The sequence below is a fragment of the Pezoporus occidentalis genome, unplaced genomic scaffold, assembly GCF_034315485.1.
Source record: "Pezoporus occidentalis ecotype Australia unplaced genomic scaffold, CSIRO_AGI_Poc_V1 ctg183, whole genome shotgun sequence".
Taxonomy (NCBI): Eukaryota; Metazoa; Chordata; class Aves; order Psittaciformes; family Psittacidae; genus Pezoporus; species Pezoporus occidentalis.
Genome location: NW_026913673.1, coordinates 1875746 through 1902206, shown reverse-complemented (window position 1 = coordinate 1902206; position 26461 = coordinate 1875746). Strand labels below are relative to the sequence as shown.

The 26461-nt window shown below is 45.3% G+C and overlaps 1 long non-coding RNA gene across 6 annotated transcripts in view; it reads left to right on the top strand.

Annotated features, from left to right (window-relative positions):
- Positions 1-8565: 8565 nt before the first annotated feature.
- The window catches only part of LOC134162196 (uncharacterized), a 209633-nt gene continuing 191737 nt past the window's right edge, over positions 8566-26461 (top strand). For 3 of the 6 annotated variants that reach the window (XR_009964239.1, XR_009964242.1, XR_009964243.1), the window contains exons 1-2: positions 8569-9306; positions 10244-10338. This is a non-coding gene — a long non-coding RNA (uncharacterized LOC134162196). Of the gene's footprint in view, positions 9307-10243; positions 10339-26461 lie in introns of all 6 variants that reach the window. The other 3 variants (XR_009964238.1, XR_009964240.1, XR_009964241.1) reach the window with 2 other exon arrangements.

Below are 26461 nucleotides of genomic sequence, written 5' to 3'. Positions count from 1 at the left end.
GCACCAGTCGTTTGAGCAAGTGATGGTCACCTGTATTCACAGGTAGATGATGTATGCTTAGCACCCGCAATAAATTACTTCTTTTTCCCTTAGAGCTTCTGGAAACATTCCCAGTGCCTGGCCTATTCATCAGGATTGTTGCATTTCTGCTGCTGAAAAGAGGGAAGTGCCTTGTGCTCTTACTATTTATTAGCATGTACCACAGTGTGAGGGACTGTGCTGGGGGGGGGATCCCTGTTGTGAGCAACACTGGGTAAAGTAGAAAAGACAGTGACAGTCCTCATCGCAGAGCGTTAGCAACTCAGCCACGTCAGTCAAGGAATTTGAGAGCAGGGATGTAACACGAGGAAAAGGAAGAATGTGGCAGTTTGCAAACACTGAGTGAGTTGCATGATTTTTCATGGGTGTGTTCATTCCTTAAGTATCCTGAAGGAAATGCAAATGAATTTTACCCTGGACAAGTCTGCGTGCAAGCTGGATCTGCTGGAGCTGCATGTTAGACACGTAGAGATTTCTTTCTCTTGTAGGAAGAGATAACCAAAGGGCTTTTTGAAACATGCAGGAAATTATCCAAAGCCTGTTTTTGCCTAAGAGCACAGGGGATGTATTATTGAGCCCAAGGGAAGGGCAGTCTTGTGCTAATCTATTAATAATAAGCAGAAGAAAGTAGTAAAACAGAAGCAGTGGAGCAAAACCAAACCTGATTATTTTGCAAGGCAGAATTTTGGGGTGATTGGAATGCACTGATGGTTCCTAAAACAACCACTTTAATCCCTCCACACTGCAAGGGTAACATCTCAAGAAATTTAGGAAATTAGGCTAAACATTTTCTATTATCCTGAAATTTTGCCTTAGAGAAATGATGACACAGAAGGAATTTCCTTGGGAGAGAACTGAGTAAAGGATGCTGCAGAATTCTTTTAGTTAAAGTGACTGCAGTGCTAAAAATTAATTCTGGGGCAGGACAATAACGAAACTCATAGAAGAATGTTAATTCTGCTTCCAATCATGCGAGGAGTTCAGTCACTGAAGTCAGGAGTGAATTCAGTCTGTCTGGTTTCCATGGGCTATGGGGAGGCTTTGCCGGTGCTATTCTTTCCTGCTAGATTTGCCTGGAACTTTTCAATGCTATTAGTGGAATCATTTCCTCTATGGAGAAGCAGCCACATCTCCCATGGCTCTCCGTCTCTGCTGTGGGTTGCTCCATTGTACATTGTGTCTTCCTTTGATCCTCATAGACAGCACCAAGTGCTCTGCCTGCAGGGTGGTGTTCCGTGTTCTGGCCAATTACCCAGGCACAAAATGCCCATCTGAAGCCAGTCATGAAGGACAAGTCTTCTCCTGGGGAAAACCCCCTCTGAGGACTCACCTCTGCTGTGGTGCCTTCAAGGAACCAACCCACTCATTATGGGAGAGGAGTGCTGAGGTTTGTATCTTATCTTTACCTTTACATGAAGGTAAAGCAGAAAAGGAGATCCCAAGGCTGAGACCCCAGGTATGTCCCATCACTTTGAGGTGCTGCTTGACCCCTTCTCTGTCTCTCTGTTCCCCAGGGAGACCTCCTTCCCTTCACAGGCTGCCTGTATTCCATCAGTGAGGGACTCTCCAAGGCCTTCTTGAAAATCCCAACTTAAACAAGAGTGTGTCAAACTTCGCAAGGTGTGGCTGCAAAGGATAACTAATTCCTGCCTGTAACACATTATAAAGTGCTCAGCTGGCAGGCACTGGGGCAAAGGAAAATGGTTACTTCAGCTGTATTACAACTGCTTGTCCTCCATCGCCATGGACGGCGGCTGGCAGCACGCAGCCCCACTGATTTAAGCTCTGCAGGCTCCCATGTTGGCTCAGAGCTGCCTTACAGGACTTGGCCATAAACTGCACAGCCCAAGGAAGATGTTGCTTGTTTTCTGAAGGCCAGGATGAAAATCACCCCATGCATGTCCTCTATCTATTGCCTCTCTGGGCACGGAAAACATAAATGCCTTGCCCACCATTTTATTTATTGGCTTTTCTCTGTTTCCTGGGAAAAGCCTTTTTTCCCCCCTAAGTACTTGCGTGTATGTGAGCCTGTGTGGGGCAGGCGTGTGTGTGTGTGTGTGTGTTTAGGAGGTTAAAACCAATTCCTTGCTGTCAGCAAGTGATGTTACAAACCTGCTCTGACAAGGCTGGTTGTATATTTACAGTTGGTGAGAGCGAAGGCTTCATCAATCTTCACGCTTTGAAAGGGACAGGCCCGCTCCCATGAGCACCTGCTCCGGGAGAACAGCTGAACTGTGACTTTCCAGGGAGCTAGCTGTAAATTTTAGCCATTCCCCCCGCAGCCCACGCATGCTTGAGCTCTTTAACCTTCCCAGGCTGGCAGGAGTCCCAGCAATCAGTTTAGTGCAAAGACTGGGTTCTTGTTAATTAACCTTTTGTTTCCCACTGCAGGTGTTTCAAAGTTTCTTCATGTTAAAAAGGAAGAGGGGGAAAAGGAATTCTTTGCAGAGGTGCAGCCACTCTCTTCCACTGCTCTCTAAGCTCGGTGATCAAACAGGATCAGCCTTTCTTGCGTTTTCCCTCCAAGGTTGTCTCTTGGATGTGTGTCTGTAACAGCGTCTGCTGGGTATCTGCATCTGCAGAAAGTATTCCAAGCCCACTGTCATTTTGTCCTGCCAGGCCACGTTCTCCTCCTTCCTGAGGCGCTTCCTTTTCCAACCCATTCCTCCTTCTCCAGACAGCTTTCTCCAGGCATGCGGCTCCTCTGTGCGTTGATGTTCTGTTTAATCTGTTTGGCCTCCTGCACCCAGCCTGCCCAGCCAGGGAGATTTCATTACAGACCCACTGAACACTCCTGTTGTGGCAGCCTCCAGTCTTCCCAGAGTGCTTGCTCAGGGAAGGGGAAAAACCAACCCTGCCTATGGCTCCAAACAGGCCAACCTGTGCTAAACACCTCTGAGAGTGCACTGGGCAAGGCCAGTGAGGAGACAGAGTTTAGAAAGTGAGGTAGGAAAGCATAGGAGAGAATTCAGACGGATCATGCTTGGCATGTGTGAAAGCAGTTGGTTTACCTCAAGTAGGCTGTCCTGTTGATAAAATAAAGCTATATCCCTTTGGGAGGGAAGTATTCCTGCGCTGTAGGAAAAGGGAAGTATTGTCCTGTTTGATCAGTGAAATTATTAGTAGAACAAGAACCTGTTGTATCTCTAAGAAAATTCATACGTGGAAATTTATCACAAGGAAAAAAAAATACATTTAAGCCCCACTTAAAACAATAAAATAGATCTTTTGAGGGAAAGTTTCAGACTTTTCTGTAGAAGAGGAATAATGGTTTCTATAATTTAATAGGTGCTACATTTGGTGAGGAGTGCCAGCAAATCCATTTCACATAATGATATTTTATCTCCCCTGAAATGGTCATTTTCATGAATGTCTTTTTATTGGTTCCCTTGTCCCACAAAGTGTCCAAGGTGGTGCTGCTCATCCCCAGAAACTGAGTGCATACAGAGGCAGGGATGACTCCAGAAACCTATTAATAATGGTGACACACAAAATGGGCAGGAACTGCATGACAGTTAAATGTGCTCCCTATAAATAAAGAACATTTCTACTTTGACCCTCAGGGCTGTGGCTTTTTAGTGCTTACTTTTGTAGGAGTTAAGGTGGTCACAGCTATTAAAAGCTAGAGATAAGCTGCAAGGAAATTCAGGGGAGGATAACAGCACCTTTTCCTCTGCTGAGATGGATGGAGCATTAACTATGAAGGTTTCCAGATTCTTAGAACCCTTGTAGTGTACCTCATATATGAACTAAAAATCACGGTTATGGTTTCATTCTGGTCGGTACATTATGCTGATTAGAGGTAGTGACCACAATCTGTGACTGCTATTGCAGAAAATAAACTGAGTTTCAGGAAACTGAAGGGAGGAATTTCTTCTTGGGAAAAACAAGCAGAAAGTTGGAAGAAAATCAGAATAAAATGGAAGGAAGTGGAAAATACACAAGGGTAGGTATCAAGAAGGCAATATATGATGTTATAGTGTGATATATACACTTGGTATAAGATGGCTGGTGACATTCACAGTCAACACAAGGTCTTTGCAGCCTTCCCTTTCATGTGCTGTGTATCCATAGAATCAAAATTGCCCGAGTTTTGCCACCCTTTGAATTCTCCCCCTTGAAGCTCCTGGTTTCCTACCTGGAGGCACCTGGAGCCCTGTTTGCATGGAGGAACAAGGATGTGCCAACATGTGGTCCACGAAACTGCAAATTCAGAATGAAGCAAGGAGCTAAAGAAGTGACAAGATGAGCCGTTATGGGAAATGAAGGGAAGACCGTGAAAATGGTTCTAATAAATAATAAGAAACGTTGCATGGGCCAAAGGAATAATAGATCAGCGATGGAAAGACTCTAAAAGCCACTGAGAGTTATTGATAGACACTGCGTAAGAAAAAAACCTAAAAAGACAGAAAAATCCCTTCCAGTTTTGCCTTCATGTTCACAAAGGCAGGAGGCAGGGCACATGCCAGAGTGAAAGATAAATTTCCTTTTGCATAAAGAAGAAATATTGAAGGAAACCGAGCAGAGGTGATGGAGAAGTTAAGAGTGTTAAAAAGACCCTGAAAGCATGTGGTCCTTGTCAACCCCCTTCCAGGGTTTTGAGCTGAGTCAGCAAAATGCATGACAGATCTGTGGAGGGAAATGAGAACCTCTTTGGAGCCCAGTAATGGAGAGGTTCCTGCAAGTGTCAAGCCCAGAGGTCCCAAGAAGCCTTCTGGAAATGAAAGGTGGTGGTACAGAGGCAGGTACCTTGCATGGCCAGGAGGCCAAAGTGGGCCTTTAATCTGGGGTTGCAGTGGGGAAATAGTTAGGAGAAGTTATGAGTTTAATTAAGGAAAGCCATCAAGGATTCACAGATTGGAAGCTGTGCCAATAAGGGGAAAAGAAAAGTGACAGCGGCTTTCTGAGGAATGAATGCAAATCAGAGGGCAGGGAAAGCCAAAAGATATAACTTGTGCAGTGGCAGGAAAGGTTGGGTATAACATAGTCAAGAAGTGTAATCTGGAGTAGAAGTGATGAGTGTGGGCCATGCAATTTGAGCACTGGGCTGGCGGGTCCTTGCAGCTGAGCTACTTGTGAGGATGCCCGTGTGCTGGCTGTGAGGAAGCATGATGTGAAAGGACTTCAGGACACAAGATAAAGTGGGTACTGAGGTGAATTTAACCAAAGGAAGCGCAATCATAGAATCATAGAATAGTTAGAGCTGGAAAGGACCTTAAGATCATCCAGTTCCAACCCCCTGCCATGGGCAGGGACACCTCACACTAAACCGTGTCACCCAAGGCTTTGTCCAATCTGGCCTTGAACACTGCCAGGGATGGAGCATTCACAACCTCCCTGGGCAACCCATTCCAGTGCCTCACCACCCTCACAGGAAAGAATTTCCTCCTTAGATCCAATCTAAACTTCTCCTGTTTAAGTTTGAACCCGTTACCCCTTGTCCTGTCACTACAGTCCCTAATGAAGAGTCCCTCCCCAGCATCCCTACAGCAGAGACAAGGGGACAAATGGTACAAGGGCTTGAGAGTGCCTGGTCTGGCTGCAGATGAGCACGAGTGCAATCCAAGCACTGCTCAGGCACGTCTCTGCGCCAGGTTCCAATGGAAGACTTCTGATTCATGCACTCCTAATTAATTCAAGCACCCCTGAAGTAGGTAAGTGCAAGCTAAACAGCTACAATCAGCCATGCTGTGTCTGACTTTCCAATGGTGAACCAGGAGGAAACTGCTCTTGTGTTTTGGGGGAAACCAGCATTGTTTTGGTTCTGTCTGGTGCCCGTTTATTTTGTACCCAACCAGCTTTAAAGCACTCATTGCCTACAGTAAGCAGGTAACAGGGACTACAGGAAGGGCTTTGCCTATTGAAACTCATGTTTTTGGGTTGGGAAAACTGCCTGGTTTTCTCCCCCAGAACAAAATGGGAGCCTGGGTTCTTACCTACAACCAGCCTTGGGAGCTGTGTGTCTCGCTGGTCACCTCAGACAAGCTGCTGCATCCCATACCTGGCCTGTCTTCTGCCTTCTGCCACCAGACTCGGTAACGTTTCCATGGATGAACCCGCTCCAGAAGCACTTCAGGAAGCAGCAGGGACAGGAGCGGGTGAGCGGCTGCTGGGCTGGGGAGGACTGGAGGCTTCTGGGGCCTTCCTCTGAGCTCCAGTGCTTCTGGGCGGGTTTGAGGGGTGTAAATGAAGAGGGAACTGAACCAGAGCCGCCTCACGCCAAGTGTGCTGCTCGTGAGGGAGCGCAGCCGCCTCAGGCAGCCATGTTGGGTGAGGAGACGTCTGCCCCGGCTGTGCTGCCCACTGGATTCCTGTTATCCAGGACTGACTCGTATCTGCCTTTTAATTTAACTGCATTTGTGCCTCAGAGAGAAGGAAATAAGGAAAACAAGAAGAATCCTTGAATCCCAGAATGGTTGAGATTGGAAGGGACCTTAAAGCTCATCCAGTTCCAACCCCCTGCCACGGGCATGGATGCCTTCCACCAGAGCAGGTTGCTCCAAGCCCCTGTGTCCAAACTCGAACTCTTGAACATCAACCTGTGGAATGTGCTTCACTCCACTGTGGGCTTGGACCAGATACTAACACCTGTGGGACAGCTGCGTAACTGCACCCCATTGCTGACAGCTCCTCTTTGGACCAGCATGGCCTCACAGTAGAGGAGGCTAAACATGGCTCAGCTTCTGTGTGCATCTTCCTCAGGTAAAGCCCCGGGTGGAAGGTGACTTTGCAGGGGGATCATCACTTGGTGGCCATAAGGGGAACGGGGTGCTGTGAGGCGGTGTGTGAACATGGCGGCTGGGCAAGGCCGCCCCCTGAGGTAGCTTTTGGGCGGGAAAGCGCCCGCCGCGCCTCAGGCGGGCTGTGGGGGAGCCGGTGCCCGCCGCGCCGCAGCCGGGCTGTGGGGGAGCCGGTGCCCTCCGCCCGCCGCTAGAGGCTGCTCCACACCTCATTAAATAAATAAAAACAACCATTAACGAAGAAGCCGCTGCGAACGTGGCTTTCCCCGGCAGCACTTCGGAGCCGGGCCTTGACGGGGGCCGGAGGAGCAGTGGCATGGCGGTCGTCACCTTGGGTCTCCCCCACAGGACTTTGGTGGCTGCTCCAGACAGAGGGATCCTGACCGGGGGATTTTGATCTCCCGTTTTCCATGTACCAGAAAGACACTGGGACATCTGACCAAACTTATCCCCCCACGTAAGTGTGTTTATGTATAGCAGAAGTTTTGCTCTGGAATCCCGGCAATTCCTGGTGGCTTTGCCAGGCAGAGCCTCGCAAGGAATGCATCTAAACATGCCTCAGCTTCCTTGCAAGTGTTTCCTCTCAAGAGCTGTTTCTTTGCAGGTTGAATTCCTTTGTCTTGGGAGCAGGCACATGTGGTGTTGATCAGGCAGCCCCCAGAAATTCAGCCCCTTTTCACTTGGGTTTGAAAACACCCCAAAGGACCCAACAGCAAACAGACTCCGAGATGCTGTGTTGGTGTAAATAGGAGCCCTAGTGCTGCAGCAATTGCTTTGCCAGGCTGAATGCCATCAGCAAGTGTTAGTGTGCTCCTGTGACTTACACCCAGAAAACTGTGGTTGTTATTAGCCTCCGTTCTGCTGTGAGCCTCAGCTTTCACAAAACAATATACAACTTCATTCAAGCATGCTGTTGTTGTTGTCTGCCTGGCACTTTAGGCTGCTGGGTGAGGGAAGGTTTTATAGGCTCGACGTTTACAGTAAGTAAATATCAGCATTTTCACCAGCCTGCCTCCTTCCTCCTCTCCCCAAAGCTCTGACTTTATTTCCACTCCCTCCGCCCTCTTTTGCCACCAGCTTGATCTTATTAGTCTGCAAAATTATAGCCTTGTCGTAAACCTGGCCTTGGGAGCTAAGGAGGACCCCTCGCAGCCACGCTCATGGGTTCATTTGGGGTTTTTATCTGGGAAGTTGGTCCAGGAGTGGTTTTCTTTTTAGGATAAAGCTGGAAAACCCTCTCCATTTCCTGGAAAAGCCACTTTCTCTGTGTCAGCATCTGCCACACTATGTGTACTACTTTGGCAATGGACAGACCAGGAGTTTACTCACTCTAATTCCCATGTTCAGTGTCTCACAGTAGTTCTTGTTTAGCCTCGCGGTGCTCCTGAGAAGTTTGTAATTCTAAAGTCATTCTAAACAAGAATTAAACAGTAAAGAAGTGCTGGTATCTTCTTATTGCAGATGGGCAGGAGCTGGAACTGCATCCACGCTGGGTGGCTTCAGGTTGCATCTGCCCATCAGTCCTTGCTCTGAGCATACTGCTTCCACAGCACAGAGGGACCAACTCCAGCTTCCAGCCAGCTTTTGTCCCAGGGAAGCTCAAGTACAAGATGGGTCTCGCTCCCCTGTTGCCTCTGCAAGCATTTCACACAGCAAACACCTGGTCTGCAAATGCAAAACCACAAATGAGTGAAGATGATACAGACATAGCTTGGAGGCTTCAGACTCACTTGCAAATGAACATTATTTCTCAGAGGCAAGTGTGATTCTATCTTTGTGGGTAGCCAGGAGGGGAATGGAGTCACAGATACGTTATGCAGTCTTACACTTTAAGGCGGGGGGAAAGAGAAGAACTGACATAGCAAATGTGAGAAATCAAAACTTGGGTGTTTATTTAGGGAGACTGTAAAGGGACCATCACTTGGGTCTGGGGAGAGGAGAGGATTTTGTGGGAAACAAAAGCACTGTCAGCTTTTGTGTCTATTCTAGATGTTCATAGCATTAGGCAGAGCTTACAGCTCTGCCTTTTAGTAATTTTATGGACCTGATATTTTAAGGCACCAAAGGGAACGATGATGTTCATCTGACATGTGAGATTATAAAATGGTGAAGTGTTTGTTTGCATGGCCTGGATTGGTAATGTCTCCTTTAGAGAGTTTACTGGTTTATTACCCACTTGCTGGTGGAACATACCGGAAACACAGAAACAGCAGAATTATTCTCATTTATTTTGTTGCAGTTAGGTTTTTATGAAGACAGGTGTACGGATGGAAATATAGATATGCCTGAGCAACTGCAAATACAAGACAAAAATACAGGATTTGCTTGCCAAAGCTGAATTCCTGCCAGTCCTTGAGTCCTTTCCTGGGACATTGTTTGCTGAAGAATACCAGTGATTTGCTTTAATGGAGTATAAAGAGCATGTACTGGTGTGAGGAAGACCTGTGGGCAGAGAGGAATAGATGGACCACACAGGCAACATGACAGTTCATCATTGTGCAAGGTGGATTTTTGCACCTGTGAAGGAGTAAGTAGTTATTCCCTAGGGCATTTGGGAATGGAAGTCTCCGAGGCTGGATTATGTGTTAATAGCAACACGTGCACATGTATACATATTTTTACACCTGACTGTGCATGCAATTTTGAGTAGAGGTTCCCACGCACTTTCAGGATAAAAAAAAAAGACTGCTGATTTACATCTATACTGTATGTTTCCTGTAAAACAAGGTGGCTGGGCAGTGTGATGTTTTGCTACAGTGGGTGGCCATCTCTGTTAGCTGTGCATTGTTTGATGGAGCAGGTTAAATTCTGCCTCTAGGTACATGCTTGTGTTTGATATGGAAATGGAGGAATCTTAGCTGGTGAGGTGCTGCAGGTTTGCAGCTGGGGGCAGAATTGAGCCCGTGCTTAGTGCAGCCGTCCAGACATCCCTTCCTTCCTCTCTTCCTTCCCTGGATGCTATATCTGCACTGTGAAATATTCCCCTTGTCTTCCTTTTTTTTTTTTCTGGAAAGACCTCCTGTAGCATTTGCTGTGTTTATAGCTTTTTATGGGACTTGCAGCACGGGAGTTTCATTGCTGCTCCATAATCAGTGCTAATTCTCCTCATTTTATGGTTTTAAAAATGTACACGCTCTGCTCTTACAAACTCTGTAAAATGCCTTTAGTGTGTCTTGGGATGATCGTATTTTGTTTACAGATATTGTAAACCTCTGTCTTTCTGTGGTACAATTACCAGAAAATGGATTAAAAATTAAATGAACATATTGCTTTGTTTGTTTTTACTGAAAGCTGTTCTCCAATTAGCTCCTTATTTAATCAAAGATTGCATCTGAGTTTATTGTGTGGCTTTGCCCAGTCTCTGATTCTTTCTCTGAGATAACTGGGTCAAGTTTTATTTACATTGCGATCCATGTAAACCGCACTCATCTCTCTTCTAAATGCTCTTGCACCTTGTTTTGCAGTGCTGTGCCAGGCTTCAGATTGTTCCTCTTCTAACCTTCTCCGATGTTAGTCTCCTCCATCACGGTCTCCTTTCTCAGCACACAGCTTTGAAAAGGTAAGAACAATTTGGGAGGCATGGCTCATACCAGCTTTGCCCAAAACACTTATCACTGCCAAAGTAATTATGAACTATTTGATATCCTCCCACTTGGCATTAGCAGTGCTGTTCTCACCAGGGTCCCTGTCCAGCTGCTCTGTCTCTTGAGCCCATAATTTTGTGTCCTCATGATGGCTGTTTTGAACAGATGTTGTTTTATTTTTATATTGTCCCATTGTGTGGACTGACTTTAGAATCAGTCCTTCATCAGCAGCTGTAGGTACTACTCATAGCCTGGTGATCTTTACTAGAAGAGTTCTGCTCTCTGTTGGGATAGACATAGCCACAGAGAAAACAGTGCAGACGTTTGATGACCTGTGTTAAGCAGGAAAAAGAGATCGCTGCAGCAACTGTATTTGTCAGTAACCAGCTTCTGAATCACTTGTGTGAAATCACAATGAAGTTCCCAGAAATCAGCCCTTTTTGGCTGCTTATCAGAGGAAGATGCTCTGTTGTCTCCATGAAATATGGGAATGGGAACTCCAGTGTCTGTAGATGACCTGAAATATATAAGCTGTATGTCACACATATTGCATTTAATGCTGCTTTTCTCCTTTTAAGTAAAATGTTCCCAAGTGTTCCCAACTGGCTGATTTCTCAGTGTTCTAAGTTACTCCTCTGGCTCTCTCTGGAAAAATATACAAATATTATGATAATGATGTTCCTGGTGACTGTGATGGTGTTGAATGACCCATCACAGTCAGATATTCTGCTGGGTTTGTGTGGCTGGTGTGAAAATGACATTCATTTAATTTGGTTAGAAATAGTAAAAGTGGTTATTGTCCATGAAAATGATAACTGGGAAATCAGTTACTGATTAAAGTAAGACCAAGATTCCAACTGTCCCAGCATAGTTACAACTTGTGTGGAAAAAAGTAAAATCACTATTCATGACTCCTTCCCTTTTTACCTGAGAGGGACTTTCCCTTTGTGTAGTGCATTGTTCCAGAGTGGATCCTCACCCATCTTCTCTCATGGGCTATTGAAACTGGTCTGAACAGTAAATATGAAATCTGTGCTGATGTCTTTACTGCCGACACCTATTTCTTCATTTCTTTTTTGTGGTGTTGCTACCTAGATAGCATATCTGACAGCCTGGGGCTTCCCCCCCAGGCTTGATGATAGGTAACAACAGCACAATTAATCCAAGAACAGTTTGTTCTCTACCTGCTTGGATGGGAAGGTAGGAAACTGTTCCTAATTCTGTGTCTCTTGAATGGAAAGAATTGCTGCTTTACTGCCACTATCTCAACAGTCAAATGGATGTCAGAAATACTGCTCTTATGTTTACTATTAAATGTAAATGTAATACCTACTGAGTATCAGCATCATGGCTGTGCTTACATGAAGAAGCCCAGCTGCAGGCTTAGCCCTACCTATGTAGAGGCTGCAGAAAACCACAGTTAAAAGAAAGTCTTGGCTGTGCTGAAGAGAATCTGTTACTTGAAGGTGAGTAGAGATTCTGTAATTCGCATTGCTGATGATCCCAGGTAAATTCACTGGCAGTAGTGATGTTGCTCCAAATTGACACTAAAACAGCAGAGATGAATCTGGCCCAGAGCGTCTCTCTGGTGTGTTCCTTTAGCAATTAATACCACATTTTGTCCCCATTCCTTCCTTCCATCCTTTGCTGCTGTGTCTCACAGCCCCTCTGCAGGGACGCAGTGAGGGTATTTTGCAGAGACAATGTCTGGCTTTGCATTCATGTCTCTTAGGATAGAGTACCTAGAATGCCTTTTTGGCCTATATTTCATACTGTTCTGTGTGAGTAACAGGATCTGATGATTAAAATCTACTACCTGGGATCTGAAATGAATTGTTTGCTTTCTCCTGGAACGTCACGCTTCTCCATTTCCTTCCCCTTTGCACACATATACATAGGCATGCATTCACACAAACACACTGGGGCTTCATCATACAGCAAATTGCTTATACACATGTAAGCAAATATCTTCTCAAATCATCTCTTATCACCAAGTGGGGTGTGGTGCTTGTTGTTCAAGGGGTTGAGGTTGCCTTTCAATCTGCCAGGGCCAGCCTGACACCAAAAATAAACAGCATAAGCCTGGAACGGTTGTCACAAGGGGCAGAGAGAACTTGTCAGGCAGGAGTGTGTGAGCCGGTAAGATGATAATGTGGCATGACACTTCTGAAATGAGACACCGGTTGCCATGGTGAGGAGTCAGGAGGGACTATCTCTCCAGAGGCTGAAATAAAACATGCTTTAAATGATGTTTGATTAGAATTTAGATCATGTAACTGAGTGGCTGGACCTTTTTTTCTCTCCTCCTTTTTTTTCCCCTCCCTTTACTTGTTGTCATTGCCGTCTTTGGCTGCTGGCAGAGTTCACTTTGGGAAGAAAGGGCTCTGGGTCTGGAGCAGCCCTGGTTGTAACCCCCCTGGCTCCACCACTTCCAGCGTGCTGAGAGGTTACTTAGTTCCATGCCCAGTCAATTATGCTCCTTGCTAACTCTGCTTGCATTTTCCACTTGAGTCCATCATAGTTGAAACCAGTTAAAAATGATTCCCTCTGTTCTGAAAAACAGTTAATCAATAACACTCTGAGAATATTTCTTGTCTTCATTTGCTTTCCCTGACCAGGCTACTCAGGGTGTCTGTCATCTTGTTAATGTATATTAAAAATACAGCCCAGCTTATGCACAGTTTCCTTCTTGGACTCTTCATGTTAAAGGAGAATGTGAGTGTGTGTGTGTGTGTGTGTGTATACGACAGTGTAAGTGGTAAAAGGAACCTGAAACCGAAAGAATTTGGGAAAATAATGCAAAACAACTGTCCTTATGGCCTTGTAAATGAAATGGGACATTTAAAAGTAATTTTAGCTTTCTCTGCAGTTCAGCAAGCAAATGCATTCTTCATGTCTTTCCCAGCAGAAATGGACAATAAAGGAGCTGGTTCTGAAGTACAGAACTTCCTGAATCTGTGGTGCTTTTTGATATATCCAGACATTTAACAGTCTTGAAGCAGGTATCTAATGTCTGGATAAATCTGCTGGGAAACAGTAATCAGCCAATTCCAGTATGGGCAAAAGCACCAAGTTCTGCTAATTTCAAGATCACCTGAGGTTCAACTATTTATTGATGCAAATAAACACCAGGGCTGAGATTTGCTGGGTGCTGATCAATTGTGAGTGTAAGGTGTTAAAATATAAGGGATTTTTTTCTGGGGTGGTTGCTGAAGTGAGCTGAGTTCGATGACCCGCTATTGAGAGTCATCGTTAAGTCCACATTGGGCAAGTCAATGCAGAAGCATTGTGTTATTGCCAATTTTTGGACTGAAAGGCAGAAAGTCAAAATGATTGTGGAGACTCTGTTACAGTTTGCAGTGGATGGAGATACTTTGTACAGTGGTAAAATTCCCGTGGCACAGTGAACAGAGATGTGTGTGTAGCTAATAATGATATTCTTACATACACACTGCAAATGAGCTTCCCCTTTATCAGCACATTTAAATTGTGGTCATTTGCTTTGGTGATTGAAATAGTTACACCAGGGCAGTGAACGTGTGACTACAAGTACCTTTTTCTCGGCTATTAAAATCCCTATGCAAGACCATGCTGATTAGAGTTTCTATTGTGTGTATTTAGAGGAAAAAAAGACTACATAGTGGCTGTACATGAGGCAGAGTGTATTCCAGGAGTCAGAGGATGCCCTGTAATTTATGAGAGACAAAGAGGTACATTAGATATTGTTAGAATACATAATAATCCTCTGGCAATAATTTATTTGGCTTGCAAGGTTGGGATCTCCATAATTCTTGGGTGCACTCTAATGAAGGCTGCTGATGCTTATTATATATTTTTGTGTACATTACATGTACCTGTGAATATATGGATGCTGCACTTGCCTCCTGCTACCCGACTACTCACGGAGCTGCCAGTGGGACTATATTGTGTGGACCATTTGTCTAAATAGTCCAGGAAAGTGCATGAGCTGTATTGGCTTCTTGTCAGCAGTTCTCTGTAACTTTGTGCTCATAAAATCATCTTCTGCAGATTTAGCCTGGTTTTCTCACACTGTCAGGTCACCCCTGGCTCTGGGGTGACACAGGCATCATCATGGAGTTGTGGTCTTCAGCAGTATGTGCTGCTTTCATTAAATGAGAGTCCTTTCTGAAAGAACAACGGAGAGAGCTGAGAGTGCATGAGAACCTCCCTGAAGGCAGCGTGGACTTTTGATGAGTGGGCTGGCCCATACCTCAAGCACGTGTCGTTACCTTGTGGAACAACCATGTGGAGGGCAGAAAATGGTAGAGAGATGGGAAGAAGCAGGGAGCACATATGAGATGAAGCAGTAGGGAATATCATGTTCAGAGGCTTTCCCTACAGTAAAAATTCTTGGTTCCTGTAATCCAGAAGAGAGAAAAAAGTTCATATTCACAGGCAAGGGAAGTAAACAGAGAGAGAACTTGGGATAAGGAGCTCAGTGCTAAGGGAGCTGGATGAACTGGTAGAGGGTTGCCAACATCAGAGTAATAAGAAGAAAAACCATAGTTTTGAATGGGGAAGCCTCATCTCTCACTGTGTTTATGGGTAGTTTCCTCTGTAAGAGACTTGCACTCCTAGCAGCTTCATAACCAAGATATGTTTCTGCTTTGCTGAATGCAGCATGTTCTGTTCACATGACCCTTAAGAATCAGTGGAAAGGAAGGGGTTAAAATTGTTTATAGGGCTTTTTTGTGCATATTAATTAGGTATTGCTCTATTTTATCACTATAGTGCACTTTGTACAGCAGCTTTAAAAAGGCTTTAAGTAATATTTGCTATGCTTCCTGCAGTCTAATCTTCCAAATAATTTAGGTTATCCATGCCATGGAATTTACTCAACAGTGACGTAGAAATTAGCCCTGAAGTGCTGGAAGATCCCAGAGCTGCTGATTATGGTTGTCTGATAAAAGCATCGGCCTATAGTGGTTTTATACAATGTTTTCGTCTAGTGGTTCATCTGGTTTTGAAGGCAGTCAGTATTTTGATCAGAAATGTGCATTAGGAACCTCAGAGTCATAAGGAAAGCCACTCTTGCAGGCTACTTGATTTGCAAGGCTATAGTAATAACTTGCAGATTCTTGTAGCTGTCTCTGGCCTTGATGCAGGCATTATGGTAGTGGCACTACTTAGAGCTAGAAGTTGTTTCTTTCCCCTCCCTGATTTGGGACTGTAAAAGCTGAGGAATTCAGTGAAACGGCTTCTGTCAAAGCTGGGGTTGATTCTTTCTAACCTGGTGCCTGGCTGATGCTGAAGACAAAGCTCCTTTTTCATCCTGATGCTGCAGGTACTCAGCAGACGAGAGCTGCAGCCAGTTGTGAGCCTTTGGCAGCTCTGAAGGAGGCAGATGCTTATTGTGCAGGTGTTTGCAGATACAGGGATCATGGAACCCAAATTCTCTGTGGGTTCCAGCAGGGCCAGGATTTCACCCTTAGTCAAGAGTGACCTGATCTGCCTTTTCTACCCTGCTGTTAGGGTGACTACAGGATCCTGGTCGCAGGTGGCCTCTGAAATTCAGTGAGTTATGCCAGTTCAGTCCACCTGTAGATCTCATTCTCCCATTTCAGGGCAATATTACTTTCCATTAATTCTAGCTGTATCTATTCTTTTATTGAATCCACAGTGAGGTCACCACAGAACTGTAAACCTTGATAACATGTCTCATTCAGAGTGCTTGATTTCTGCATCTGGCTCTCTAGAATTTCCTCTGCCTATTGAACCTGAATGCATCTAATCAACTGCTGAATACAGGGTTCTGCAGGATGATTAACAACAAGCAAAGTAGGAATGATCTGGAAGTTATTACATAGCTTCTTGAAGTACCTTCTATGGAAACAGATTTTTGTTTTGCTCAAACCAAGCCTCAAAACCTGCAACATTCTTCCATGGGGAATTTTCCAAGCTTGCTTTTTCCCATCATCTTTCCGCACTCTCATCTTCCTTTCCTTTGGCAAAAGCACATACCACTTCACCACAACATCTGCATCTGCTGTTGTAGTACACAGCTCTTCTGATCCCACATCAGGTGTCAAATCTTTAATATGATTTCCTACATGTTTGACTAATCAATGCAGAACATCATCATGAAAGATAATTTTGCCCTCTGGCACTTCAGGGACAGGATAATGAGGCCTGGTGTTTTCCATTTTTTATTCTTCCACAAGAATCTACATTTTTTTAGTCCCAGCTAATTGATTTAAGTTCATGGAGGAAGGTTTTTTTTCCCCTTTCCCTTCCAGTATCTTGGATATTAATGGATTCTAGTGAGCTAGCAGAGCTGTGTGATCAGTATGTTTAGAGATTCAATATACTGCCGTTCTGACCTTTCAGAAGCCAGGGGGAAAAACATTAGGCCCAGCATGTTGATCCCACATGAACACTGAAATCTCAGGCAGGCTGGAGCTGTTTGAGCTGCCTGGAGACAGGAACTTTCTGCAAGAAGGGAGGTTTGTTCTCAAATCATTTACCAAACAGGAGGGAACCAAAGACTTGCATCCCATTGAGAAGTGAGGAGATTTATGGCCTTGCTTAGGCAGTGCTGGAAGGTGGAGAGATGGAAACTGAGGCTTTCAGAAGAGACCAGGCACCCATGCATGACTCTGAAAATCTTGGTCAGTGAGCATGGCATAGCAGGCTGTGAGTGATAAACCATGAGCACAGGCCAGATCTCTCATCTCCTTCCTTTCTGAGCAGGCTGTGAAGCTTTGGGTTTTCTGGAGGGAAGCTGGGCAGACTCCTCACTGATCATCTGTGAAGCTGAAGGACCAAGACAAAGCCTTTTCCAGTGGTAGCTGAACTCTGTCCATCTCAGCAAACCTCTGTTTTAGTCTAAACATCCCTGAAACAGTGTGAACCAGCAAGTCAAAACCTGTTTTACTTCCTGAGGCACCACTGATAGCATGGCCTGAACATCGCCTAGTGAGTGATATTGTCCCTGTTGGCCACAAATCCACCAGGTTCACTGGATGAGACCTCAAAGGGAGTATATTCCCGCTGCAGCAGGTACCTGAGGCTCTAAGAAGTACGAGTTAGACATGCTTTTATGAATAATTCGTATATTTCTTCAGTATTTTACCACCATTAACTAGAGTTATTCTTGTATTAGTATTTTTTTAGGGATGGCAGCAGCTCCTGACAGATTTGTTTGGGGTTTGCCCTCTTCATAAATGAAGTGGCCGATAAAATTTAATTTTTCTTCAAAGAAAAGCCTATAGCTCCTTAAATTGCTCATTTAACATCACTGAAAAGTAATACTCCACTTTCGAATGGACATCGTATTAACTTTAAAAGGCCTATTTAAAGTGACGGTTGTCAGTGAGTGAAAGCCAGATATGGTAATTTCCAGTTACAAATCAGAGTGAGGAAACTGGAGAATGGACAACCTTGTTAACACAAGCGCGACGGAGGAAGCACCGGGGTCAGAGTGCCAGCACGGGAAGGAATAAAGACACAGCACCAAAAATATGTCCTATAATTAGGGCAGCTGTAAGAGTCAAGGTTGAAGATTCTTCACCATGACATGTCTGATATAGAAAAAGTGATAGCCAAGAGTAATCACTTACAGGCACCGAGCCTTAAAGGAGCAGCACTGCACTTACCCTGGCTGGGGCAAGGGAAGCCTGTAAGACAAAGCACGGGGGGCATGGGGTGACCCTGGAGCACTGTGTATGGGGAAAGGGGAGGGAAGGGATGGAGATTTCAAGGGTCAGCACTCAAAGGGACCGAAAACTAGGAAAAATGGGTCACTCATGGAGAGGTTTTTTGATCGTGGTATGGAACAGTGTGACTTGGAGAGCAGGGTGGGTTACCCTGTGTGCTGGTGGGGGTATCCGGGGTTTAGATCCAAGTGAACAGGCACAAAATCACCCTGGGGGGAATGTTGAGGGGAGGAAGGTGACAGGCGGAGGCTGAAACAGTGTTTGTAAATGGACAGACATAGGTACACTGGGCAGCAGGAGAGCAGACCCTGGTGGTCATTCAGATGGCACAGAAAGGACCCCAGCTCCAAGCAGCAAGCAGTCAGGAGGGCACACATCCAGCTGGATGAGGTGCAGAACATGGCTGTTGTGTGGTGCAAGGTCTCTTCTCCCATTGGCAATGCTCAGAGGAAGAGCCCTTGCAGGAGGAAAAGGAGACATTTCTATTAGTGAAGGATGTCTCTGGATAATGGTTCCAGCTTCCTGGGGATCCTTTGGGATCTGTGGAAACCTTCCAGGCTTTCTGCCTTCTTTGTGACCCTCTTTGGCAATGGTTATATAAAAATCCCAAGGGGCTGTCACAGGAGAAGCCTCCTCTGCTGCCTTCTGCTGTGTTTCCTTGGGGAATGATCCAGTCCAGGCAGTTAATGTGGAGCAACACGGGCACATGCTTTTCTTCCTCAGTCTCTGCCTCCTCCATGGGATTCACTTGAAAGGGTAAAGGAGATTCAGTCTGAACTAAGTGCATTTACCTGCCCCAAACACCCTTATTTCTCTATGTTAAGCGTATTCCACATAACCACCTTCAGCTGAGCTTCTCTGTCATGCATTTTGGAGCCCTCTGGCTGGAGCAGCACTTGCTCTTCGACTCCACACTTGTGAATAACCCACCACATCTCTCTGGACAAGCCCGTTCCTCACCTAGGCTCAATCATTTCTAACAGTAGTTAATGGTTCATAAGTAACAATGAGGAGCCCTTAAGAGAAGGACTGTTTGACCTTGCTTTGGGCTACTGTCTCCCCTCCCATTGCTGTCACAGATTTGGTTACCTGATTTTTGCCTAACAGCTTGCAGAGCCAAACCTTCCTTCAAGGGCAGGAGGATCATCCAGCCTCCATGGACATCTTCAGCATCCATCATTTGGTTTGCAGCACTCTTGCGGTGGGTTTCAGAGGTTGAAGTGAAGCAGCTCCTCTCCTTTGCATGAACACCATGGGAATGGCGTCAGTGTGTCACTGGACAAGGAGTTCTTTGGCTGAGGAGATCAAAGGCTGAGAGTGTTCAACTTCCCATGCAGCCCCTTTGTCAGGCAGTTTATTTTGCCTTTGTCTTTGTCAACCTGTACTTAGGGATGCTAATTCGATTTTCCATTGAGAGGTGAGGATATCTATATTATTTTCCTAAAACTCCAGAGAATATTATAAATTTCTTTTTATTGCTTCCAGCCATGTTATTTAAAGTAATTAACCTTAATTTATAAATTTTTATATCAAACTGCCTTTTAACTTTTAGAACTGGCAGGAGAAGTCCATTTCCCAGGGCTCCTAATAGTTCTCCATTTAATCAAAATTCATCCATCAGATTCCAGTGTTAAATCATCTTTTAATTGGGAGTTACATTCTGGTTAATAGTTTTATAATTCGCCGCCTCTAATAGTTTTTACCACAGGGATCTACTCCATTTTTTCTCACTCTATTATTCCTGGTGTTCAGCAGGGACAGTTTAAAAACGTTCACTTCCCCTGCCTGTTCTTTGTGATCTCATTAATTCTTGCTAGCAAGTTCCCTTTCTCCTCATTACTGGAGCAGAACTACCTTTATCACTAGGTGAAACCTTCCTCGTTTCTACAAGTGCTCTCCAAGTTGTGTGGTTTTTTTTCGTTGCCTCTTAAAAGGAAAAATAACAATCTGCAATTTATTGGAGCAAATAAGCTTGTGTGTGCTGTGCATGGCCTTGGTACTTGACACTGTTGAGGTTTCAGCCTGGAGATTTTGGGGGCAAGAACTTTCTCTAACTTTGTGTTCTGGTGTTTCTCACAGCCCTGACACGAGTCAGGTTTTTGAGAGGAGGTATTTCCAGTTAAAAGTATCAACTACTAATAGTATGACAGAACAAAACAATCCAGGAGGCATAAAAAGGAACAGACTGATGGGAATGGCAGATTTGGAGGGCATCATTTGATGCAAACCCCCATGTCTTTTGCATAGTAAGTGCAGTTAGCCGATGTTCACCAGCAACAGGAGCAGAATTGGGCCTCAGCACCTCTTACTGCTTTGCTTACGTGCAAATGAACTCTGCAGTGTAGCATTGTCAGCTACACTGCATGCAATGGCCTTGCTGGATGCAGCTGAGCAGATAGGGCAGTGCTACATGAGCTTGGGATCCTCCCAGAACAATAAAAGGAGCCGAGGAGAAGTAGATAGTGGTGTGGATGGGCGAGTAAAGCCAAGCTTGTCGTTGCTCAAAAAATGCCTGGAATTAGTGTAAAATTAAATGTGAAACCTTAATCCTCCAAGGGCTGATTCTCAATTTGCAGATCCACAAAACCTCTGCAAATTACCCTACCAATCCTGCTGACAGTTATAGGAATATGTTATATTGACTACCCAAAGTCAGCCTTGGCAAAGGAGAGTGTGTTGTAAAGTGCCAGGGGTAAGAGTAAAGAAAAACAATTTCCCAGGGTTTATATCTTAGTCCCTTGGACAGTCCTGGAGAATCGTTTCATATATAACTCCCTATAAGAAAAATAGGATGGACAAGTGTAAACAGAATTATTATACAATTATAGTGGCCCTCGGAATAACTATAACACTGTCCACACTCATTTTTATGCCTCCATAAACTACCAGCACTGCAGTGTTCTTTTAGCCCTTCTTTGCCCCATGCGGCAATGGAATAACTTCCCCTACTTAACATCTGCATCTGTGCAGTGATTTGATATGACAATGATTCCAAAATACTCCAGCACTTTTAATTGACTTATGTTGAGATCATATCAGCAGCCACAGACAAGATCTTATCTCATGTATGACTCCCATCCCTCCTGACTGTTACAATATTTATGGTAATAAGGATCGTTGGCATTAGCCAAGTATTAAGTCCTCAGCTGTGGTAACTACATTGAGAAGCAAGCCATAATTTCACAGACTGCTGGCCAGCCTTTCCTCTGAGTGATAAATAAATAAAGGTTTAGCTTTTTGCTGGGTACAAAATCTATCTATGGAGTTTTTATGCCTGGAACCTAGGTTTCAGGATTTCTTAGGTGAAATACTACAGTAATGCAGCAGTTAAAAAGTCCCCAATGCTTGCTACTGTATCTGAGGAAGTTAGCACAGAAATCTAAACAAGTATTACAGCTCTTATATGCATAGCATGCCTACTATTACCTCCTCTTTTGTTGCTGCTGCAGACGTTTGCTTGGAGAGACCTTCCTGTCAATGCATTTTTGACAGGGGTCAAAGTATTTCTGAGGGAAACTGAAAGAGGTCTGGGCCTGATCTCAAGCACTGACAGCATCCACAATAGTTTGTTTACTCCTCCTGCATGCTGGAAAATTAATTAAAAGTGTTTGTGAGATGTTTTGAGGCTGCAAAAGCCCAAGATGCTCTTGATAAGGAGAATGCAGGTCTGCCTGTGGGTGCCGGAAGCACGGCAGGTAGAAATGGATGTGCTGGCTGGAGATCCGTGGGGGTTCTTTGACAGGGGTATTTAGCAAGACCTCTTGCTTCTCTTGGTCGGAGAAGTACGTGTGCAGCTTTCACCGCTGTCTTTAGATGGCAGTCCAGAGGGGGGAAATGCAGCCGGATCCAACAAAGCATCTGTGGATCAACCTGCATTGTTTCATACTGCTTTTTTATAAAGGTCCAGGAGTGCAAAATCCCCAAAATATTTGTTAATTTTATTACATTAAATTTTATTATATTACAAATTCTCCCAGCTTTAAGATACTCATCCCCCCCCTGCAGTTCTGATCCAGCTCTGGGCCAACAACACAAGGGGGATGTGGAGCTGCTGGAGCAAGTCCAGAGGGTACCATGGAGATGCTGGGAGGGCTGGAGCAGCTCTGCTCTGGAGCCAGGCTGAGAGAGCTGGGCTGGAGAAGAGAAGGCTCCTGAAGGGGAGACCTTAGAGCAGCTCCAGTGCCTAAAGGGGCTACAGGAAACCTGGAGAGGGGCTTTGGACAAGGGATGTAGGGGTAGGACCAGGGGATGCTCTGTTCTTTCAGGTGGTACTGCAGAAATGTCTCCAAGGCTTTACAAACTCTTGGGGAAAAATGCTTTGAGATTTAGTGAGATGTAGTAACTTTTTAATAGCTTGGTTGGACTTTCTTGTGAAATTGTCACCTTAGAGATGGAGCTTTATGTGTGACATCCATGTGTGTAGGAGTATAAAAAACCACCTTGTTTTTAATTTGATTGTTTCAGGCTTATTTAAATGAGCATGACTTAGTTTTTGAGGTGTTTTATTGGTTTCTGACTTTCCTGTGAAGTTTTTCATTGGAGAATTTTTTCAGCCTGTTTTTGGTGTGTTTTTTTTTGCATATACTGTATATCCCTTACAGAGATGGGAACTTGCGAAGATTTCTCTAATCGTGAGTCACTGGGGATGTTGGATACTGCAAGGTTCAGGTTGTTGCTCACTGCAGAGCCTCCCAGGACTCTCTGAAAGCAGTTCTTTCTCTTTTATATCACATGATAGTGAGACCATGGGTAAAATGTCAATGTTCTGTCTTTCTTTCCCTGTAAAACACTATGATATTACAGTCGGTCTGAAGTGTTCAGTGTTGGGAGATGTGGGTTGTGACAGTCTGTCCTCACAAAGCAGTTCAATGTGTCCTGTCTTCTACCCTCAACTTCCCTCAGATGAATAAACCCCGCAGATCTGGATCAGCAGCCAAGCACCTTGCAGAATCCTGCCCCAAATACACATAAATCCCATCAGTGATGCAAATTAAAGATTGGTTGGACATTAAACCCAATGCTTTTCATTTTGTGAATATATACATACAGACACACAGTTTTAGATTTGGCCACTTAAAATCTTCATCAAGTATTTTCATTCTGTTACTCTTCACTCATGCATTTTTAAACACGTTTCTCTCGCATCAGCCCAGTCTCCTCTTTCATGAATCCTTATCTCTGTCCTATGGGCATCTATATCCCTGCCCTAATGTTCCAGTGCACAAGTACTGAGCTGCTCAGAACCCTAATCGTACAAAACCAGACGAGTCATTACTGAAGTGGATGAAAGAAGGCATTAAATATTGGCATAAAGGAGAAAAGATAAACTGGTACAAGAAGGTTCATCTCTATTAGCTGGAGTGTTTGGGGACACCACAGAAACAAACCCAGGGTTATAAATACTGCCCTTGATTAGGAACCTGTGATGAAATCCAAGGAATGAACTTCTGTGCCCTGTTTAAGCCTGCATGGCTCTCACTGTGGCATCAGGGATGGTTAAAGGTGGAATGAGCTGTGTCTGTTCTGTGTACAGTAGTGCAGGATTTGAGCTCAGAGTTACACTGTTGGGCATTCACAGTCATGAAGTAAGTCAGGAAATACTGAAACTAAAGGGCATAAGTGATTTGGAAAGTGGTGAGCTAGGAGACACTGTTTGGGGGCCAGTAGCAAGTTCTCCTTTGATGCATCAGCCCAAACACTGACAAGGGGTCATTAAGGAGAAGCTGGTGGCTGAGCAGGGCAGGGGGAGGCCAGGCAGGCTGCTCCCATCTGCAAACCTGCCTCCACTTCTCATCAGGGCATCTGAAGCTGTGGGTGCTTAGCAAGACCCTGAGAAAATAAAAGAGGAGCTGGAGGGGTTGCTCCTTTTCTAGTAGGGTGAGTGGTGCCTGTGCCAGGCTGCTGCAGGATAGTGGGGCATAACCCGCTTGATGCATCATTGGAAAGCACACGTGGAGCTGCTGCTATGGCTCCAAGGCTTTGGTGTGAGACCTATGCGTGTGATTCATCTGTTGGGGAAGGTAAGGCATTACAGCTTTCTTCTCTGGGGTGGCTGGGGATGTTGCTGTTGCAGTGTGGTGTGCCTTGCACGTGTAGCAGGCTTGCTGGGTGCTTGTGTTTGGCTTCTTGTGCTTCTGCTTGGTAGGAAGCAGCTACTGAAGGGCTTGTAAAGCTCTGATGTGTTGTTTCTCCTTCTCTGGCCTCTGGGGATATGCCCGGAGGTGTGGGGCTGGTAGCCCTCTGCAGTGGAGTGGTCTCTGTGTCAGGATCAGTGGCTTCTCTGGAGAAAAGGAATGAGGTGAACTTCCCAGGTGGGAAATCCCTGAGAGCTCGAAGTAAATACATGGGACACAATTCTGTTCCCCTTTCTCGCTCAGGTGATTTCTGAGCAGCGCTTCTCTGAGCCTATGTGCTGGAGTCCATGAAATAACTGCCCCTTGGACACCAGTGTCCCTGGAGAGCCAGGGAATCAGGCAGTTGGGAAAACAGTCCTGAGCAGCAGTTCTCCCTGCCCACGTTGTGCTCGGCTGCATGCTGGCATGTAAAGCAGCCCTAAATTACAGGCAAACAAACACAAAACCCTGTCGTTTTTCATCTCTTTACTGTGCTGTGTGGGCAGAAACTCATCTGGTTGCCTGTAACAGAACGCCTGGGTGGAGAGGAACCGAGGGGGGGTTTCAAGCCACTCCTCCCCTGGAGATGCTGCACTTCAGTGAATCGTTGAGGAATAATAAAGGGTGTAACACTCTTGTTCTCCGCACACAGTCAAACAGAAAACAACGTACTCTTGTGCGTTTATTTGGGGTGAGGGATAATGGCCTTCAGAATAAACAGCAGCTGTCTGTAAAGGAAGCAGAGTGTTCTTTCTGCACTCCTCTGGCCCCAGCTGCTTGCTGGACCTCCTTCCAAACGGTGTCATTGAGGGGGGAACCCTCACAGAACTAATCTAGTTAGAATTTATTCTCCTTGATTTTTGTGCCTCTTCTGTTCCCCTTTCTAGTTTTGTAGCTGTGATGCAGTATTGATCCAAAGATCTATAGGATCATACCATGGCTCCAGGTGGGTGGCAGGATTGAAGCTTGGCTTCATTTCCATCTGAATGGGACAGAAAATAATTCCACTTTCCAGCTTTTATTGCTCAGAACATTGCATTTCTCTCATTGCAGTGTATGGGAATTAGCTCTGGAGGAAAGAAATGATCCCTCCCCTTCCTTGATACAGAGTGGAGCAGAAGGATTCAGGAAGATGTAATGTAGGCAAGCAGACAGCAAGCTCATTGCTGTTTGAATTGGGTGCAGCTGGATTGCTCTAATGAAATGGGACCTCTCAGCTGAGGTTCAAGTGGTGTTTCTGTGGATGGATGGTCCCCAGATGGCAGATGCCTTGTGTGGCTGAGACAGCTTCCTGCAGCAGTGTGGTGTGTTAAACACAGTAACAGCAGAGGAGCAGGCTTTGATCTGGGTGTTGGTGTGATGCTGAAGGTGGGAATGCCTCTGACCATCACTGGTACCCAGGCCAGCTCAGTTGGGCTGGGTGGGCTGTAGTCACTTGGCTGCATCACAGACCTGCTTGCGCATCTGGAGCTGGCTGGCACAGCCTTTCCTCCTGCACAGCTGGAGCTCAGTCCCCACTGGGGCTCCAGAACCAGCTGTCCTGAGGCTGCATGTGTTTCCAGAATTGCTCCAGGTTATATTAAACACTGACCAAAGAAACCTGATGGCTCTCTGAAACCAGCCTGCCTTGAAAGTAATGAAATGACACAGATGTGAATTTGTATAGATGGGAGAGAAACCAAGGGACAGTGGAGCAAGAATGTATGTGAAGATGCAGACACCTAGTGCTGCATCTTCATCATGATATGATTTAGCATAAGGTGTCCCTGCCCACAGCAGGGAGGTTGGAACTAAATGATCTTAAGGTCCTTTCCAACCCTAACGATTCTATGATACCTCACCAATGTGCACAGCAAATCTCTGCCAGCCTGGAGAGTAAGAGATGTTTAAGCTGCTTCTTGTTCTCCTTTCACGTCATCATCTGGGTGGCAGGGTGGTGAGTCGCCTGGTTCTTTCTTCCTCACCATAAAGATGTGTGTTGAGAAGAGCAATTGAAATGGTGACCCTGGCTGGACTTTACCCTGGACATGGCTCCTTCAATTTGCTGTCTGAATTAAGTAAATCAGAGAAGTAATTTCCCTGCAAGAGAAGTAGGCTGCTGCCTGTTCATGAGCTTGGCAACCTTCAGTCACACTTCTGCTGCATTATGTCCTGCTGGAAGAGTTTCCAGCAGTTACTTCCCACTAAAGGGGGATAAGGGGAGACATTCACTATCATGCCAAGAGAATAGTGCTGGCTGTGCCCAGTGTCCAACCAGGAAAGGACTTCCAAAATGCAGTGGCATACTCTGGTGATAATGGTAGCTAATA